Raw genomic sequence first — 5,886 nt, forward strand, 5'->3', positions numbered from 1 at the left:
TATTTAGTGTGTGTTTTTTTGGCATCTAACAGAAAGTATAAATACTCAGTAATATACTACATACTAATGGTGACATATGTTAAATTTTGGTCTATTTTATGTACAGTAACTGCATGAAATTTAACTGAGTAATCTCAAATGTAATGATGTAATGCAAGTTTTACAAAAAATAAAAACATCTTACATCTTACTGTATATATTCATAATGCCCATGAGTTGATTCAGGATAATGGTTAAAAATAGAGATTAACATTATCCTCTTATATTTTGGGGGTTTTCAAAGAAAAAAATTTGTAATACTTACAAAAGGCTAAAGGTTAAGATTTTGTCATTTCATTATTTTTAATAGAGGAAAACTGATTTTGTATATTGTTGTACACACTCAAAACAAATGTAAGAATAAATGAAGTTTCCTTATTGAAAATGTCTAATCCTGTGTGCTCGGCACTGCCCCCTACAGAGAGGCAGAGGTACTGACCGCTTCAATTTCTACTTGTCTTATTGTGGTTTTATGTCAGATCAGCACATTTTAGACGTATAAACGAAATTACATTGTCTCTGGGAAGTGAAGACTTTTAATAAAATGTCTACAAATAATACATTGAAGGCACAAAGTACAAATAAGAAGTTACGTTCTACAAAATTGCATCAAATGTGAAAAGTTTCTAGATGTATTCACAATTTTGGGAATTAATTTGCAGGTCTGTATCTGTAGGAAATTTACCATTTCTTTATTTTACTTCATCTCTTTTAATCAATATGAGGGAGATCAGTTTAAAATGACCTGTAAACTAAGAACAATCCAGTGTGACTATTTCAGATCATATTGTTGACTAATCTATAATCTAAACTCTGAGGATTATGTATCCAGAAGGGAATTTATCCCAATGAGAGAAATGTTTGTTGGTTTTTCCACCAGATGTTTCTGTATATAAATGACATTAAATGAACATTTCTGTTGAAAAAGTTTCTCGTTCACTGTAGAAATGACTGCAAAAAAAAAAAATTGTAGCATGGATGTATCGCGAACTTCACGGCTTTTTAACTTCAAACCTGTAGATTTCCAACTTTCTCCCGTCACTGTAAAGTCACTTTCCTCTTCCACGGTTAAAACTTTATGTATCCTGTAACTCAGGATTACAGGCGAGGATTATGATAAAACCAAATCCCCCTTGCAACAACAACGAGGGGTGGGGGTGGGGTGGAGGGGGGGTTAAATTGATTTTCACAAGATGTCAATCGATGCTTTGTTTCTCTGATGGCATCAGAGGGCGGAGTGTCACATTTTCTGCCGATGAGATTGAGCGGCAGCGAGGGGCTTAGTGGCAAATACAATCGAGGAGTGTAAACATACCGAGGGCTACAAGAGGCCGATCAATGGCCCCAGTCTGGGATTGATTAATTACCCCAAGAAAGAGACTGAGGTGCGAGGGGCACCAGAGAAACCTGATCAGAACAAGATTTATCACCCAATCTCTGCATCACCTCGTCCCTCTCTCTGTTTTCACCCCTTTTTATGCTTTTCTCGCCCAGCAAATCTGCACTTCAGTGTGTCGTGTCAAACCGGCGGATTGCCCCTCACTGCTGCTCCTTTTTCTAGAGACGAGGAAAAAAACAGCGAAGGATATCATGACCTTGATCCTCGGGATGTAAAAGTCATTAAAAAAAAAAAAAATCCTGAAAACATCTGATAATAAACTGAAATATTGAAAACACACATTAATATTAAAAAAAATATCTTCTCTTTGTTTATTTTGACATTTTTCATTATTTTTTAAAAGATATTTTTAATCCCAATTAGATTGCGAACAATAAACTCAAAGCTTTTCTTAAATATGCAACACTATGGAAATATTCCAATATCTCATAATTACATTCCTCCATTCAACTCCAATTCATTCAAGGAATATCCTAGTGTAACAAGTTATTAACAATTTATTCAAAATGAGTTGAATGATAAAAACACATCAGTGTGCAAAATACAAAACAAAGAATTCATTTTTCAGCAATTTCTGGTATCAACTCAAGGCATGTCCATTTCGTGATACATTTTTCAAAAATCTATTTGAATTGGAAAAAAGAATGTACTGAATACGAAGATGTGATAAAATGACAATCAATTAGAAAAATCTGTATTCATTGGATTTGTGTTTATTATGGTATAGAATTGAGTGCAGAACCTCAGTGTAACCGTTACATTCTAAAGAATCTTGATTGCATTATTGAGCATAATTGATAGTGTGGATCTTTTTTCCGTTTTTCATTCAAGTTAACAAACCTGATTAAATCTGTAGAAAATCGTATTTTCGAAATCACACGTTCGGGTCACAGTTGTTATCACTGTAAGTCTAAAAAAAAAAACATTCTCACGGAGCAAACAAGCGCATTATGAGGAGGAGGAATCTCACCTCCTCTCATTGTAACACGAATCAACTCACATTCAAACGGCGAGAAGCATAAAAATCCTCCTTTCACAGAAATCAGTAATTACGCCACAACTCCGCCAAAATCATATTGTGTTGGACGTCGTGATTGCAACCGCTCGAGGACTCACACCGCTCTCCTCCGACAAAACAATGCGGGAGTTGATTGACGCTGATGGCTTTGCCAGACTCGTCTACGCTGAACAAACTGCGACACTTCAACCGCCTGCATTTCTGAACCCACAACAAAGACATACGTTGTTTATTCATAATCAGGTTGAAGATTTGATTCAATTTGTAAAGCTGTAGTGTTGATATAAGGAATATCACATAGAGGGTTGACTAATATCTCATACCAACCTGTTAAATCTAGCCGCTAACCGCTAAAGGATAAACTTTAAACCCCATGTGATTTACAAATGACCCTGCATTTCATTTTCAAATCCCTGGGTTGCGTTGCTCTGCGGGGTTTGTAGACGGCTCCACGGTTGTTTTTTATTTTTTGTGTGAGCAAAGAACTGCTATGCTATCGCTATGCTATCGTTTTCCATAATTGGCAGTTCATGGGACTAATCAACGTATTGGTCAAAATCTTACAAGAGGAAGTTGCGGTATGAAAAAGGTTCAGATCGAGCTCTATAGTTGATTAATTTTTTTTCTTCTTCTTATAAAATTTTAAGAAATGATTTCAAGACGATTTAAAGGAGACTGGATACATGAGAATACCAGATGACGGCTCCTTTAACAGATCCTAGTGATTCTAGCCCCAAAACACAAGGCCCCCACAACAAGGACCATGAAATCTTCCTGTCAGTTATGTTTTCTCAGAATTTTTCCTGCAGTACCTGCGTCAGTAGAAGTGACTGGAAGACGTCTCGGAGGCAACATCATCACATGTCCTCCTGCAGATTGGACAAATGTTTGAATCCGCCTATAGTAAGAAAACAAGCTCAAGGTCCTGCTCTTGTTTTGCACACATTTAGGTTCAAACTAATCCCAACTGGGTGGAACACTATAGAAAAGTGTTTCTACTTCAAACAGAAACACTAAGAAATACTGTCATTGTTGCAGCTGCAGTGGTTGACTTGTTTTGTCGACGTGCATTAGATCATTTCCTGCAGCAACCTGGCCTGTATGTATAGCAGCTGTCAGAGCGTACAGATGCATCAGAAAGACAAAAAACGAGCACATTCGTAGCTATTTTGGAGAAAATACCTGAGTCATTTTTCAGCAAATGGGGGGGAAAAAACATCATTGTGCCCCCCCACCCAAAGGATTAGCACTTACACACAGGCATGCATGCGCACACACGAAAGTTCCGTAAAACTATATGGTGTTTTATTGTGAATGCTGGGGATAAAGTTGTCTTCAGTACAAAGAAGCCGTGAGCAGAAAACATGCCAACATATTTCTGAGCTTTATGACTCACTGCAGTGACGATTTTCAGTAATATTCTGCATGTTTCAGTTTAGACTGTGAGCAGTGACGTACGGGACGATTGATCTGTGGAGTGCTGCGTGATTTTTTGGGGGGGGGGATTGACGACAGACTCACTGATCACATCATCTTATGGTACAAAGTAGAGTAAACCACTTTTCCTTGGTTCATGTACTTTTTGTTTGGTTTTATGTTGTTTTTGATGAGTTCTAATAAATACACTTCATTAAACTGAGTCATCACTAATAAGAGGACTGACGTCCTTGCTTGGGCCTCAGAAAGGACTTATTGTTGTCCCTTTTCCGTTTTGAGTTTGCATTATTTTTGAGGTCAGATAAGTGTGTTTTTGTGACATTTTTTTTAAAATTCACATCCTATTTCTATGCTAAATGTCTAGAAAAGAAAAAACAACTGAGTGATAAAAACCTGAAATTGCTTTCAGAGAGAATTTTTTTGTTAATGATTCCTTTGATTTCGTAAACAAATTATTTGCTGTTCAAAGCAATCACTCATCACACCATCTTGTGGTAGAAAGCGGTATTACAACACATTAAGAACTTTTAAACAGTTTGTCACTTTTTCTTTGGTTGTATGTAATTTTTGATGCATTTAAACAAAAAATTTCACTTTAGTATCATTAGAATACAAAATAAATGTTTTAGATCAGGTAATTAGTTTCTTGAGCGATTTTCTGATATATCTTAATTCAATGCCAAATCCTAAAAAGATGGAAGATTTGATTGTGTAAACAACTGAAACACTTCTCACACCTCACTGGTTGGATTGAGAACAGACAGAATGCCAAAAGGCTTCTCTAACCACACCCTCTTGTGGTACAAAATGTTACAAAAAGCTGTTGATTAGCATGGGTTTTAACTTGTATTTTTTTTTTTCCATATATTTTTGATAAATTGTACCACACATTTCACCTCTAAATCAAAAAGCTAATTATAAGCTAAAGTGTTGAATGTCCCTCAGGTGCATTTTTGTGACATTTTCCATGAGCTCACCTTAGATTTCTGTGCTAAATGCCAAAGTAAAGACACAAATCTCTTTCGGCCATCACGCTGAATAATGAACACGGTGGGACTGTCACTTCACAAACATCGCAGGGTGTTTCTTTGGCCACTGGCGCCCCTCGCTCTTGTTCGAGGCCGAGCAGAGCGGATAAAGACCGGCCGCTGTCACGGTCCGGGACGGCGGCGTGACAGCGCTGATGTCTGACTGTCGCTCCGTTGCCCGACACCCACAACCCGACTAATGATGACCTTTGATTCCCGAAAGATGTCAGGAGATGAGAGGAAAAACCGCAAACGCACCCAATTAATTTTGGGCGAGGAGCAGTGGAACGTGTGAGTGCGTCAAGCAGCTGGAGTGAACGGTGAAGGGCTGCAGGAAGACACAAAGCTCACTATAATTAGGATTCAGGAGGCCCTTCGTCAAAGATAATTAAAGCTGACAGCTGCTGCGGAGCCGAGACGGAGAGAGCAGAAAACCCCTTCAAAAACTACAAGCTTCACTTTAAAACACACACTTTCACTCCCTTCCTTCTCCACACACACACACACACACACACACACACACACACACACACACACACACACACACACACACACACACACACACACACACACACACACACACACACACACACACACACACACACACACACACACACACACACACACACACACACACACACACACGCTTCAAAACCTGCGGCACCATCCATCATCCCAACTCGCTCGGAAACTGCAAACTAGGCGATAAAATAGATGACAGATTAATGGAGGCAATAACAGTAGTTGTGCTGTCGAACATCTCCGGCCGTTTGAGCCGGAAACGACTGAATAAGATTATCAGATGTGACAGTTTCACTTCTAACCGCCAATCGCCTCACTCTGTACAAATTCTGTGCAATAACTCAAAATCTACACCAAAATGTCGGGCGGAGCCCTGGATTCAGGAGGCACACGGGGGTCGAGTTGATGCCTTTTTCCTTTTAAATGAAGTGGTGAAGGGTCAA

Source organism: Blennius ocellaris (genome assembly GCF_963422515.1).
Source record: "Blennius ocellaris genome assembly, chromosome: 10".
Lineage (NCBI taxonomy): Eukaryota > Metazoa > Chordata > Actinopteri > Blenniiformes > Blenniidae > Blennius > Blennius ocellaris.